The sequence below is a fragment of the Gopherus flavomarginatus genome, chromosome 5 (assembly GCF_025201925.1).
Source record: "Gopherus flavomarginatus isolate rGopFla2 chromosome 5, rGopFla2.mat.asm, whole genome shotgun sequence".
NCBI classification, from domain to species: Eukaryota; Metazoa; Chordata; order Testudines; family Testudinidae; genus Gopherus; species Gopherus flavomarginatus.
In genome coordinates this window covers 19,666,910-19,681,065 of record NC_066621.1, presented here as the reverse complement: position 1 = coordinate 19,681,065, position 14,156 = coordinate 19,666,910, and the positions used below count along the sequence as shown (strand labels likewise).

General features: G+C 50.0%; 1 protein-coding gene across 7 annotated transcripts in view; it reads right to left on the bottom strand.

Moving 5' to 3' along the window:
- PPARD (peroxisome proliferator activated receptor delta) overlaps positions 1-14,156 on the bottom strand; it is a 49,240-nt gene extending 35,084 nt beyond the window's left edge. For 4 of the 7 annotated variants that reach the window (XR_007774406.1, XR_007774407.1, XR_007774405.1 and 1 more), the window contains exon 1: positions 8,289-8,321. The gene's annotated coding sequence lies outside the window, so the exon portion shown is untranslated. Of the gene's footprint in view, positions 1-8,288; positions 8,378-10,740; positions 10,855-14,074 lie in introns of those variants that run through there. The other 3 variants (XM_050953051.1, XM_050953052.1, XM_050953050.1) reach the window with 3 other exon arrangements.

The window sequence follows — 14,156 nt, the reverse complement described above, 5'->3', positions numbered from 1 at the left end:
TCCACAGCAAGTGCTGGGCAATAGCAATCACACACTGCATTTCCGAACCCTCTCATCCAAGCATCTCAAAGAGCCTCTTAAGTCTTAGCTCCACATTATCCCCATTTCGCAGATGGGGGTAACTGAGCTGCAGACAAGAGACTAAGCCAAAGCAGCAGAGCTGGGAATAGAACACATGAGGAGTCCTGACTCCCATTCTTCCTCTCTAAACACATGCGTCATCCTGAGGGGGTTGAGTACCGGCATTTCCCTAGGCCTGCAGATGGACAACGACTCTCAGGATCAGGCCCCATAACAGCCCAATAAAAACTAGTTCACAAAGCCCAAGACAGTCACCATTTTAAGAGCTTTGAGACTGTATATTTTTGACCTTGCTGAACGGTTCCATCAGTTATATGAGCAAACCAGGCAATTTTATCCACTCGCCAGCAAGTCCCAAAGACATTTGCCCTAACAGTCACCATTGTTGTGTGGTCCAACAAAATCCTGTATAGGTAAGGTGACTTCTTTTCTCTTCCTCCATATATGCCCCTCCCTCATGGCCTCTGCTGCAGCAGCTAACCTAACAGTCCCCATTTTAGGTCCTAGGCACTCATTAACAAATGAGGAAATCAGACTGTAGATTTTATTGAGATTACACATCTCTGCTGATTTTGTAGATCCTACCAAAATATTCTGTGCAGCAGCAGTTAAACCCCATTCTCAGGGCTCTGCTGATAGGGATTGATTATGCCTGTACTCAAAGAAAGATGATTTAGTGGGGCTAGGGAATGTACAGACTGAAATTGTTAGAACAAAACCACAGTGTTCACTTAGTCTCCATTCAAACCACAGGAGAGAAAAAGCATATTAATGTTTGCCATAAGGATATGGACATAGTCAATTAGAAAACTTCCTGAGAGGGTTTTTAACTACTTTGTTATATGCACTAGTGTAAAACCTCTCTCAGGGAGCTTGAAGGTAAGGCAGTTTTCTTGCTGTCTCTCTCCAAACACTGTCTGGGGGAGTGGGATCTTCCCCTATTTTTAAACAGGGAAGGAGGTTTCGTTTGACCAGTTTCAGACTCTTTTGTTAACTTGTTCTTGCAAAAGCAGCTTTGGCAATCAGAACAGTCACATAACATCATTCTCACAGCTGTGTACATTCCTGACAGTTTGCATTTCTATGATACCTTCCAGAAGCACAGAGCACTTGGTAAAACCTCACACAACATCTCTGCAACTTAGGTGTTATCCCCATTCTGGAGATGGGGAAATGGAGGCACAGAGCTGTTAAGTGCCCTGCCCAAGGTCATATAGTGATTCAGTGGCATGGCTCAGAGTTCAAACCATCAGACAATAAATCTCCCTCAAAGACGCTAATGCCAACAAGGATATCAATTAATGCCAACTGTTCTGTCGGCATCTACTAGAACAACAGTAAATCCACATACTCATCTGACTTGCATCACATGTCGGTCACCAGGTGGTAACAGCTTTCATGCTCTAACAACCTGAGCCAAATGCACACAACAGACAAGAGGCGAAAATCTCCACAAACCATCCCCATCACACCTAGAAAAGCTTTGTTAACATGGAGTTCCAGCATTGCCCTGGTCTCCTCAAGAACGTGAGAGTTGCGAAAACACAAACACTGGCAAGCGAGAACACGCAGAACTAAGGTGATACTTTCCACATAATACAGCCACCCCACTCAGTTATCACTACCCAGGAAACGTGACACACGGGCATAAAATGGTATCTAGAGACACATTATGATACACAGCAGGCCTCTTGCCCTTCCCTTACTGTGCCACCAGCAATTAACTTCCAGACATCTGTTACTGGTACAGCATGTGGTTCAGTATCTTACTGACAAAACGATTCGGAGGGGGTTGGGAGATGCTGTACCTCAAGAACATGCCTGACCAAACCAGCCTCAAGTTCATCCCACAAACTGTTCTACAGGCCCTCAAGTGGCATACCACATTCCCAGCCACTTTTCATGCACCTGTAAGTTTTACAACATTTTGAAAAGTGGTCTTGAAACTGACATGCTCTTCTAGCCTCCCCCATCTCTGCCTCACAATCTGTTTCGTGCTCTCAGCAGTGCTGCACAGACCCACATTACAATCAAGTCATTGAGGGAGGTGTATTTCATAGTCCCTTGACCCAAAGCCCCAAATTTGCGCCACTAACTCTACCCAGAATCCTGATGTGGCACAGGGATTTTCAAAGTAATCTACCAGTGCATTTTAGAGCTTTTTTTTTTTTTTTTTTTTTGGGGGGGGAATAAAATAAATAAAAAAATCAGCTCTTAAACAGACATCTTTGCTAATCCTTAACTCTGGAAGTTGTTACTACTCTTCCATTACTTTAAAGGTTTTAAGAGCTTATTGCAAGAAGGGCAAGTAATTTTTGAACATTTAATTTGTAGAAAAGCACGCTGCTGCTAAGTACATTACAATGAATTGGCTGCACACCTAGTCTAGAATCCCTCCAGCCTGTGGCATGAACTTTAGCAAGCTTGTCTCTGCTGTGACCTAGGCAGACAACAATCCAAATCACAAATCAAACCAAGCCCATCACAGCTCTGCATTCAAAGCAAGGCAGAGTTTTACTGGCAGCAGAATGATCTCTCAGGCCATGGCTACACTAGAGAGTTGCAGCGCTGGTGAGGGGGTTACAGCGGTGCAACTTAGGATGTGTCCACACTTGCAAAGCACGGCCAGCGCTGCAACTCCCTGGTTGCAGCGCTGGCTGTACACCCGGTCGAGCCTTGGGTGTAGGGGATCCAGCACTGGTCAGCAAGTGTGGACGCCCACCAGCGCTTTTATTGACCTCCGGGGTATAAGGAGGTATCCCAGCATACCTTAGAAGCCTCTCTGGTAATCATGCACACTCCACTGCCCTGGGCTCAGCTGACCCCACCTTTAAATGCCCCGGGAATTTTAAAAATCCCCTTCCTGTTTGCTCAGCCAGGTGTGGAGTGCAATCAATCATTCAATCAATCAGCGACCATGCCTCCACGCCCCAGATGAGCCCCAGCATGGAACAGTTCCGAGCTGCAGGACCTCATCAGTGTTTGGGGTGAGGAAGCTGTGCAAGCACAGCTGCGCTCCAGCCGGAGAAATTATGATACCTATGGGCAGATATCGCAGTCCTTGCTGAGAAGGGGCCATGAACGGGACGCGTTGCAGTGCAGGGTCAAAATAAAAGAGCTGAGGAGTGCTTACTGCAAAGCCCGTGAGGGAAATCGCCGCTCAGGAGCTGCCCCCACAACCTGCCGTTTTTACAAGGAGCTGGATGCCATACTTGGGTGTGACCCCACTGCCAATCCGAGGACCACGATGGAGAGTTCAGAGCAGGGAGAAGTGGGGGAGGGTGTAGAGGAAGCCGAGAGTCAGGCTACTGGGGTGGAAGGAGACACCCCGGAGTCCCAGGAGGCATGCAGCCAGGAGCTCTTCTCAAGCCAGGAGGAGGCTAGCCAGTCGCAGCAGCAGGAAGTTGCTGGTGAGGAAGAAGCTGAGGAGCGTGCTCGGGGTAAGCAGATTTTTATGTTTTGGGAGAGGAGGGTTTTAGTTATGCATGCCTAAACGTGGAATAGCTCATTGATTTGCTCTATCACGTCTCTGTAATCGGCCTCGGTAATCTCTTGAAAACTTGCAGCCAGAGCGTGGGCAATGTGCTTTCGCAAGTTTATAGGGAGAGCCACCGTGGTCCTTGTCCCGGTAAGGCTAACTCGTCCGATCCACTGTGCAGCGAGGGGTGGGGGGGGACCATGGCTGCACACAGGCAAGCTGCATAGGGGCCAGGGCGGAATCCACATTGCTGTAGAAGACCCTCCCTCTCTTCCCAGGTAACACGCAGCAGTGATATATCTGGCAGTAGGAAACCCTGTTGAGAATTTAGGGATACTTGAGTGCAGGGCGCCAGGTTTGCGGTCCCCCCCAAGCCCCGCGGTGCGTTCCGGTCTCCCCACCCCCTTCCAGCACGTAGCCAGCCCCGCGGTGCGCTCCGGTCTCCCCGCCCTCCTTTCCAGCAGGCAGCCAGTCCCGCGGCGCGCTCCAGTCTCCCGCCCCCCCCTTTCCAGCAGCCAGCCAGTCCCGCGGCGCGCTCCGGTCTCCCGCCCCCCCTCCCCTTTCCAGCAGGCAGCCAGCCCCGCGGCGCGCTCCGGTCTCTCCCCCCCCCTTTCCAGCAGGCAGCCAGCCCCGCGGCGCGCTCCGGTCTCTCCCCCCCTTTCCAGCAGGCAGCCAGCCCCGCGGTGAGCTACGGTTTCCCCCCCTTCCTTTCCAGCAGGCAGCCTGCCCCGCGGTGCGTTTCCCCCCCCCCACCAGCAGGCCGGCATTTACGCAGACCGCCCCCCCCCGCCAGCAGCTCGCCACCTTCCTGTTCACTACTGTCCCCTGTGCAGGACACCAGCTACCTCCTGTACCCAGTGCAGATAAACCCCAGTGACCCATCGGTCAATTCCCCCTCCCAGGTGCAGTCGGTGCAGAAACACTCACCCCATTGCTCGCCATGCCTTCGCTTCCCTGGCCTCTCTGTGTTATGTTAGGTATGTGGGAAGGATGCTACAAAAAGTCTAAAAACTTCTTCACTGTGTGATAATAAACAATGTAGCCTCTGTGTATTACATGTTTCTATCTATGTTTTTTTTAGTGACCTTGACTAATGCAGCCAGATCACCGGCCTCACGTCGCTTGCAGAACTTGAGAAAAAATCCGCGAAAATCAAAAGAAGAATTGATCAAAGCAGTTATGATTCACTACAACAGAGAAAGTAGGAAGACGCAGGAATGGAGAGAGAAACTGTATGAGTGGAGGCAAACAGAAAGCAGGAGAAAGGAATTGGCTACCAAAAAAACCTCAAAGCACCTGATAAGCGTCCTGGCTCGCCAAACTGACTCTTTCGAGTCTCTCGTAGCCATGCAGGCAGATCTGTACCGTGGTAACCCACACCCCGCCCAAAGCTCTCTTTCTTGTTCCCCAGTATTTGCACAAACCACCACCTTTCTCCAGCAGCCAGTTTCTTATTACCCCCAGCTGCCCCCAACACCTGTACGATCACCTACCAGCCCTGATAACTACAATTCTTACCCTGTGCACTCCACCCCCATTACTCTGCAGCATAGTAATCCTGAAGTGCAGCAGACATTGAACAGTAATCCAAACAGGACAAATTCAAACCTCTGAATGTACAGTCCAGCACCCTAACCCCCCTGGCCTTTTATGTACTGTACTTTGAATAAAGGATTTTATGGCTTTTACAATACGTTTTATTATTGCAGGAAGTGGTAAATGTTGTACCCCAAGGTAGAAAGGAGCACAGCAAAGGCACCAAACATTACTGTTGGCTCTCAGCATCAAATTGCTCCCTTAAGGCATCCCTAATCCTTGAAGCCCCTTCCTGGGCCTCTCTAGTAGCCCTGCTCTCTGGCTGTGCAAATTCATCCTCTAGGCGTCGAACCTCGGAGGTCCATTCCTCACTGAATCTTTCACCCTTCCCTTCACAAATATTACGGAGGGTACAGCACACGGATATAATAGTGGAGATGCTGCTTTCCCCCAAATCTAGCTTCCCATAAAGACACCTCCAGCGCCCTTTCAAACGGCCAAAAGCACACTCCACAGTCATTCTGCACCGGCTCAGCCTGTAGTTGAACCGGTCCTTGCTCCTGTCAAGCTTCCCTGTATACGGTTTCATGAGCCACGGCATTAAGGGGTAAGCGGGGTCTCCAAGGATCACAGTGGGCATTTCGAAGTCCCCTACTGTGATCTTGCGGTCTGGGAAAAAAGTCCCGGCCCTCAGCTTCCTGAACAGGGCATTGTTCCAAAAGATGCGTGCATCATGCACCTTTCCAGGCCATCCTGAGTAAATGTCAGTGAAATGCCCAAGGTGATCCACAAGCGCTTGCAGAACCACGGAGAAATACCCCTTGCGATTAACGTACTCTGATGCCAGGTGGGGTGGGGACAGAATAGGAATATGCGTCCCATCTATTGCCCCTCCACAGTTAGGGAAACCCATTTGTGCAAAGCCATCCACAATGTCCTGCACGTTCCCAAGAGTCACGGTTCTTCTTAGCATGGTGCGATTAATGGCTGTGCAAACTTGCATCAGCACCATTCCAACGGTGGACTTTCCCACTCCAAACTGGTTCGCCACCGATCGGTAGCTGTCTGGAGTTGTCAGCTTCCAGATTGCAATAGCCACCCGCTTCTCCACTGGCAGGGCAGCTCTCAATCTTGTGTCCCTGTGCCGCAGGGTAGGGGCGAGCTCAGCACACAGTCCCATGAAAGTGGCTTTTCTCATCCAAAAGTTCTGCAGCCACTGCTCGTCATCCCATGCTTGCAGGACGACGTGATCCCACCACTGAGTGCTGGTTTGCCGAGCCCAAAGGCGCCGTTCCACGGTGCTAAGCACGTCTGTTATTGCCACAAGCAATTGAGTGTCTTGAGCGTCAGGCGTTTCAATATCATCGTCTGACTCCTCACTGTCACTTTGCAGCTGAAGGAATAGCTCCACTGCCATGCGTGATGTGCTGGCAACATTCATCAGCAAGGTCCTCAGCAGCTCAGGCTCCATTTGTAACAAAAATCGCATAAATCGCGCTGCAGACTCACAATGCCGCCAAACTGCTCGGAATGTGTAGCAAAGCACCACGGGGCGTTGGAACAGGAAGCGGAAAGACCCGCACACTTCCTTCTCCTTCCCACAAGCCACAGCGCCAAAATGGGATGAGGTGCTCTGTGGGATAGCTGCCCACAATGCACCACTCCCAACAGTGCTGCAAGTGCTGCAAATGTGGCCACACTGAAGCGCTGGTAGCTGTCAGTGTGGCCACACTGCAGCGCTGGCCCTACACAGCTGTACGAACACAGCTGTAACTACCAGCGCTGCAAAACTGTAAGTGTAGACATGGCCTCAGTCCTGAATGTGGGGACCTCCTCCTTCCTAATTTAAAGGATTTCATAGAGAAGCTAACTGCAGTTGGATCTACTGAGTAAAGGCCTCCACTTATCTCCTTTACTGCTAGTCACTTGGTTTCTAAGAAAGCAGATTTCCAATCCATAATTCAAAAGCCCATAGCACAACAGCTGTACTGTATAAACACAGCTTTGTCAACAAGAAATCCCAAGCAGCATCCTAGAAAAAGGATACCAGTGAACAGCGGTAAGCTATTTTGTATAACAATGGCTTTATGATCAAAGCCTCATACAGGATCATTACAAAATCCTTTCCACGTGCCATAAACATTTTTAGAGGCTCATGTCTTGAATACTTAAAAACACCCAGCAGAAACAGATGCACATGCTTTAGGAAAACTCACATTTTGTTTTACACGAGCAAACTGCGGCCCGTTCAGCTAAGTTACCATGATGTGTGCTGTGGCAGAAAGAAATCAAGCCTACACACAATGTTTTGGTTGCCATGTGACTGCACTGTACTTTGTGAGCCAACTCAAAAGCCTAGGGGGAAAAAAACAACAGTTCTCAGAGCACATGTCCCATGATGTCCTAACAAACCTCATTTCATCTCTGCAGTTAACTCAGTTGTTTTTGTCTCATGTAAAGGAGGCAATTACATAAGAACACATGCTGCAGATGCAGTAGTCAGAGTGATGGAAAAATAGTCACAGCAGTTTATCTAAGCTCTTTCTACAACCCCAGGCCCCACCCACAATCTCAGAACAGCTGATGTTTCTGTTAAAATGCAGGGAAATTCATAGATTCTAAGGACAAACAGGCCCATTGTGATTAGCGAGTCTACTCTTCCGCATAATACAGGCCAGAGACCTTCCTCTAAATAATTATTGCTTAACTAGAGCGCATCTTTTAGAAAAGCATCCAAGCTTTATTTAAAAATGGCAAGTGATGGAGAACTTACCACAAGCCTAGGCAAACTGTTCCAATGGTTAATTACGCTCATGTTTAAAATGTACATCTCATTTCCAGTCTGAATTTGTCTAGTTTCAACTTCCAGTCACTGGAAACAGCTAACAACCATTTTTAGTCTGTCTTCATTATACATCAGAGATGAGTGGGAACAGGCTATGTCACTCAGAGCGCGTCATTCTGTCTATGCAGCTCCATAAAGTTATCAGTCAGAAAATTATATAAACATAAGGATGGAAGCTGACTTCAAGAAATAGGGAAAGCTTAAATTCTGCGGACACTAAGACCACCTCCAAAAAGCATGGAAGAGATCTTAAAGATAATTCACACACTTACCCCACACTGAGTTTTCTTAAAAACACGATAGGGCAGAAGTTTTTGTAAACCACATGCACACAAAGGGAAGGGTTACCTCTTTGGAACAGCTGTCCCTGTTTGCCTGTTGGTGAAAGCTATCATGTAGTTACCATACCAGCACAAAGAGCTGCAAATTGAAGAAAACTGCAAGAGAACACAACACAAAATCATCACTGATGTGCATGAAGTCCAGCTATTTCTGTGCTACAGGAAAAACAGGAGCAGAACGAACTACAACTCTGAAGTTTATATTGACCCTTATTGCATGCTCAGACTGTACTCTAGGGTAATGCCCCCAGTTCTGAGACGAACAGAACTGTTCAGCAGTTGCAGATGTTTATTAAAGACTCTTTCATGGTTTTTATGGACTGTACTATAGTTGCCATCAATGGAAGTCGTAGATCATAGCTGAAATATCAACAGGTCATTGGTCCAAGATCAGGTGTAATGTTAGAAGATCCTCATCACTGACTTACACCATAAGAAACTACAGGCTGAATACATTGAACCTTGACGATAACATAGAGAGTTGGTATTAAAGATACTGATGCTTCTTAGAAATGTTAAGCATAAAGAGGGGTGCGTGTGTGTGTCCGTCCGTCCGTCCCTTAGCCCAGGTGCTGAGGAGTGTCCTCTCAGTACTGGATGTGAGAAGATGTATGCATTAGAACGATACTTAATCTTACTCTTCAGGTGACTATTTAGAGCAACCAAGTTGCTAAAACTCACAGATTCAATAGAGAAACGGCACCTAGGGGCTTCTCTGATGACCTGGAAAATAGGATCATAACACAGGGAAACCACTCCAAGCATAGAAGAGTGGAGCAACAAGCTACCAGGTTCTGAAGAAAACAGCTAACAAACAATTCAGAACTAGGGAACTTAGAGAAAATAGGGCATATTTTTAAACACATCAGAATAACTGGGTTTCATAACCAACACTGAGATTAAACAAAGATGTTGAGAACACAGATGCGTCTTGAACCTTTGTTCCCTTCCCAGTATTATATGGGCTCAGCTGCTCCTTCGCGCCAATAAGAAAGCCCCCATTTCAGAGTAATACATCTTTCAGTATTAGAAGTGTCGCAAGCTAGCTGAGTACCTGCAAATAAACCAGTTCAGTTATCAAAGGTACGTCAACACTACCCACCGAATCGGTGGGTAATGATCGATCTATCAGGGATCGATTTATCGCATCTTGTCTAGACGCGATAAATAGATCCCCGAACGCGCTCCCAGTTGACTCTGGAACTCCACCAGGGCGAGAGGTGGAAGCAGAGTCGACGGAGGAGCTGTGGCTGTTGATCCCATGCCTTGAGGACGGGAGGTAAGTCGATCTAAGATGTCAACTGCAGCTATGCTATTATCATAGCTGAAGTTGCATATCTTAGATCGATACCCCACCCCAGGGTAGACTAGGCCCTAGAGAGAGCTGGCTTGAAGAGGAAAACTAGCAATTGCTTGGTCAGGTCTGAAAGACCTTTGAATGATACCTAATACGGTCACAAATATGTAGCTACCTACAGCTTCATGGCTGTCACTATGCTGCAGTTTATGACCACTTGGAACTGCATAACAACAGCAGGGACAATCCTCAGGTCTTCCTAAAGTATAGACCCCTAAAGGAGAATCGCCATCAACTATTAGCAGCACAGGGCACTAAATAGGCAGCTCAGTAGTTCTGACTCCAGGCAAGGATCTCAATGTACTTCACACTTAGTTATTAAGACTCAAGGTCTCCCTGTAAGTATTATCCCCATCTTACAGGTGGGGAAACTGAGGCAGAGAAGTGAAATGAACGTTCTCTCTGTGAATCATTTCACTTTTCAAGGTGACCTCAAGGTCCCTGCCAGATCTACATTTCTGTAGTCTTATAATTTGCCCTTTGGTGGCTGAGTGAGTCAGTGGCAGAACAATGAAGAGAATCCAGGATTCTTGATTCTCAATCCTCTGCTGTAGCAACTATTCTAAAAATTAAGTAAAATGAATTGCCTTTGTAAACAGGACATTAGGGTTGCAGAATATTCCTCCCGCTTCCTCCTAAAAGGGAAAGCAATTGTACTGTAAGTCCAAGTCTGCACATTTTATTATTCCTGGGTAGTAAAATAAACACACACCCAGGTGCCTTGAACCCAAGCACACTTCCTTCATCTCCGCTACCAGTAAAAACCTTCCCAGACCCTGTAACACAAAGCTCTGCAGGAGACCCAGCACAGACAGTGCCAATCAGAATGCAAGTCACACCCTGACTGCACACACCTTATGTCACCGTCCAAGCTCCAACTGCCAACAGAGACAGACAAATCTGAAAACCAATATTAAGTCATTAGTTCACCTTGCTCTGCTCTCAGCCAAATGTCAGGACATGCCCCGTCGGCACTTGGTGCAAGGCGATACTTGCACCAACTCAACAGAGCATGAAAGAAAGACCAACAAACATCCCAGCTCCTCCCCAAAGCTTCCTCTATTCTTCCAGGTTGACAGGCTCTGTTAAGGAAGAAACTCACCTAGCTTTCAGTACATTTGCATCTGGAGGCCTTCAACCCGGTGTTGAGAGGAGGATGAGTATGAGTCGGTTCCAGCAATTGGAAACAGGATATGGAGGGTCGCATCAGGGTCACCTGTTCAAAATCCAGGTGGGGAACGGCCAGAAATCATTACTATCTGACAGTCGTCCAGAGGCCAATGGGAAATGAAACTGGTTGGTCTCAGACCAGCCTCTAAAGGACAGGGGTCTGATGACAAGAACAATCACTAGTGGCCTCCCTACCAACAAGGGAATAAGAGATACTTGAATTCCCTTTCCATGCTAAGACGATCCCTCCAGGTCAGCGCTGATGTACGTTGACGGTAACCTGGGAGTGGGGGAGAGTCTGCTGTGCCACTGCCCCTCCTGTACCTGCTCTACGGTACAGTAGAGCTCTTCAGCATCCATGGCTATCTAGCTAGCCCCTTTTACAAGGGCTCTGCCTATGACACGGCAGTTGGAGGGGAAGATATGTGCCTGTCTGATCAGACAAGATGGGCTGTTAAAGGGTCACTCTACGTTGTTTTAGTCTGCCATGGTAGACTAAGTCAATGCAGGCAATTCAGCTACTAAACTACAGTCGTACAAAATAATAAGACAGGCTTTATTAATAATAAGAATGAGGAAAAACAGTTGTGCACAAAGCACAGGATTGGAATCAAGAGATGCAGGTTCTAGCCCCTGCTCTACTACTAACGGTGACGCCGGCCGTTTCACCTCTCTATGTCCCAGTTTCTCCATCTATAAAATAGACAGTACTACACACCTACATCAAGGTTACAAGGCTTAATTCTCTACTGTCTGAAGTGTTTTGAGATCCTCACATTGAAAGTGAGGAGGGCAGTTTTGTATGATCTGAGGGGCAATCACCCAGCACCAGCTGTCGAAAGAGCAGCAAGGTCAGGAAGGCAGATTGACCATCCCTTTCCACTGCAGACAGGCAGGAGGAATCCTGCTAGGGAAAGCGGCTATTACAGTACATTTGGATGGCGAAAGCTCCCTAGTTCCGAGGTAGAGCCAACCACTGTAATACAAAGGAGTCAGCTGTTGCAGCAAGGAGTTGGGAGCTGATCAGTGTGGAATAAAAAAGATGCAAGAAGACTAAGTCAATACATGAGTAAGAAGGTGAGGGGTGAAAGAAACTAGTCTTTAACCTAGGACGCTGGGTGGCTGTCTTGTGTCTTTACATTCCTTTGCCTTCGATCCAAGAATCTCCAAGCACTTAACATATAATTAATCAATTAATTAAAACTTGCAGCCTAACTGTGAAGTAAGCAAGGGCTGTTTTTCTGCCCTCACCTACAAGCAGTTTTGTCTAGATACCAGTTTCTTTACTTGCTGTCCTAAACATCTGTGCAGCACCGATGCACAGTTGTTCTATTTCTACTGGATCCCACACCAGACATGGCTGTATTTCCTAGGTGGGCCGTGTGATCTCTATATATAGTTCTAAAGGGTGTTGAGACTACACTAGAGAGACAAGGAAGAGTCACCGTCATATTATAGACAGGAAAACCAAGGCACAGAGAGGAAATGAGATTTGTGGTAGGTCACTAAGACAGATAGTGCAACCTACCAGTCCTATGTCCACAGTCGACTGCTCAAGCCACAAGATCACACCCTTGCCCCAGAGCTGGGATAGAACTCAGGCATCCTCTCTCTCCCATGCCCTGCTCTGATCACTAATCCCTCCATGGTTACACCTCTCCCCCTAGAATCTTGTACCTTATGACACTCGCTTCAGACCCTTCACTTGCCTTTCAACACCCCACTACAGGAGACAGTCCCACTTCCCTCACACTCCTCCTTCAGATAGAGCAGGAGGAGAATGCTGGGAGCTGTGGGCAGAGAGGCTCCCCCTCCTCCCTACTCTGGGGTCAGCAGCTGCAGGCAGAGAGGTTCCCCCTACCCCTTAATCGCAGGGGGAGGTCAGCTGCAGGCAGAGATGTTCCCCCTTTCCCACTACTCCAGGGGGGACGGCTGCAGGCACAGAGGTTCCCCCCACAGGAAACTGGGGGCAGCTGGCACAGGGGTCCCCCCAGAGAGAGGGCTGGGGATAGAGGAGTCCCCCCAGGAAGGGGCTGGGGGAAGAGGGATCCCCCCACATAGAGGGCTGGGGGAAGAGGGGCTTGGGCTGAGAGATCCCCCAGAGAGAGGGCTAGGGGCAGAAGGGTCCCCCCGGGAGAGAGGACTGCAGGCGGCTGGCAGATGGGTTCCGCCGCAGAGAGGGCTGAGGGTGTCAGGCAGAGGGATCCTCCCTGGAAAGAGAGCTAGAGATTGCAGAGAGAGGGCTGGAGGCAGAGGGGTCCTCCCCAGAGAGAGCTGCAGGTGTCAAGCAGAGGGGTCCCCCTCGGTAGAGGCTGGTGACAGAGAGGTCCTCCCACAGACGAGGTCAGGGGGTTTGAGCTGAGAGATCCCCCAGAGGGCTAGGGGCAGAAGGATCCCCCCAGGAGAGAAGAATGGGGGCAGCTGGCAGAAGGGTCCCCCCCCGGGAAGAGCCTGGGGGATGCAGAGGGGGATTTGGGGGTGTCAGGCAGAGGGATCCCCCGCCGGGAAGAGCCCCCCCGCAGACAGGGCTGGGGGGTTGGGCAGAGGAGCTAGGGGATGCGGAGGGGGATTTGGGGGCATCAGGCAGAGGGATCCCCCGCCGGGAAGAGCCTCCCCGCAGACAGGGCTGGGGGGATGGGCAGAGGAGCTAGGGGATGCGGAGGGGAGTTTGGGGGTGTCAGGCAGAGGGATCCCCCACCGGGAAGAGCCCCCCCGCAGACAGGGCTGGGGGTTTGGGCAGAGGAGCCAGGGGATGTGGAGGAGGGTTTGGGGGTGTCAGGCAGAGGGGTCCCCCGCCGGGAAGAGCCCCCCCGCAGACAGGGCTGGGGGGTTGGGCAGAGGAGCTAGGGGATGCGGACGGGGGGAATGGGGGTGTCAGGCAGAGGGGTCTCCCGCCGGGAAGAGCCTCCCCGCAGACAGGGCTGGGGGGTTGGGCAGAGGAGCTAGGGGATGCGGAGGAGAGTTTGGGGGTGTCAGGCACAGGGATCCCCCGCCGGGAAGAGCCCCCCCGCAGACAGGGCTGGGCAGAGGGGTCCCCCCGGAAGGGGCTGGGGGATGCGGAGGGGGATTTGGGGGTGTCAGGCAGAGGGATCCCCCGCCGGGAAGAGCCCCCCCGCAGACAGGGCTGGGCAGAGGGGTCCCCCCGGAAGGGGCTGGGGGATGCGGAGAGGGGTTTGAGGTGCCGGGCAGAGGGATCCCCCTCCCCGAAGTGGGGCTCAGGACACAGAGGTCCCGGGGGGGCTGGGGACCCTTCTCCCCCCCCTCACCTGCTGCCGGACGCGGAGACTCCGACCCCCCCTCACGCTCCAGCTCAGCCCAGAACTTTTCCCCCTAACCACGCCCCCCCCG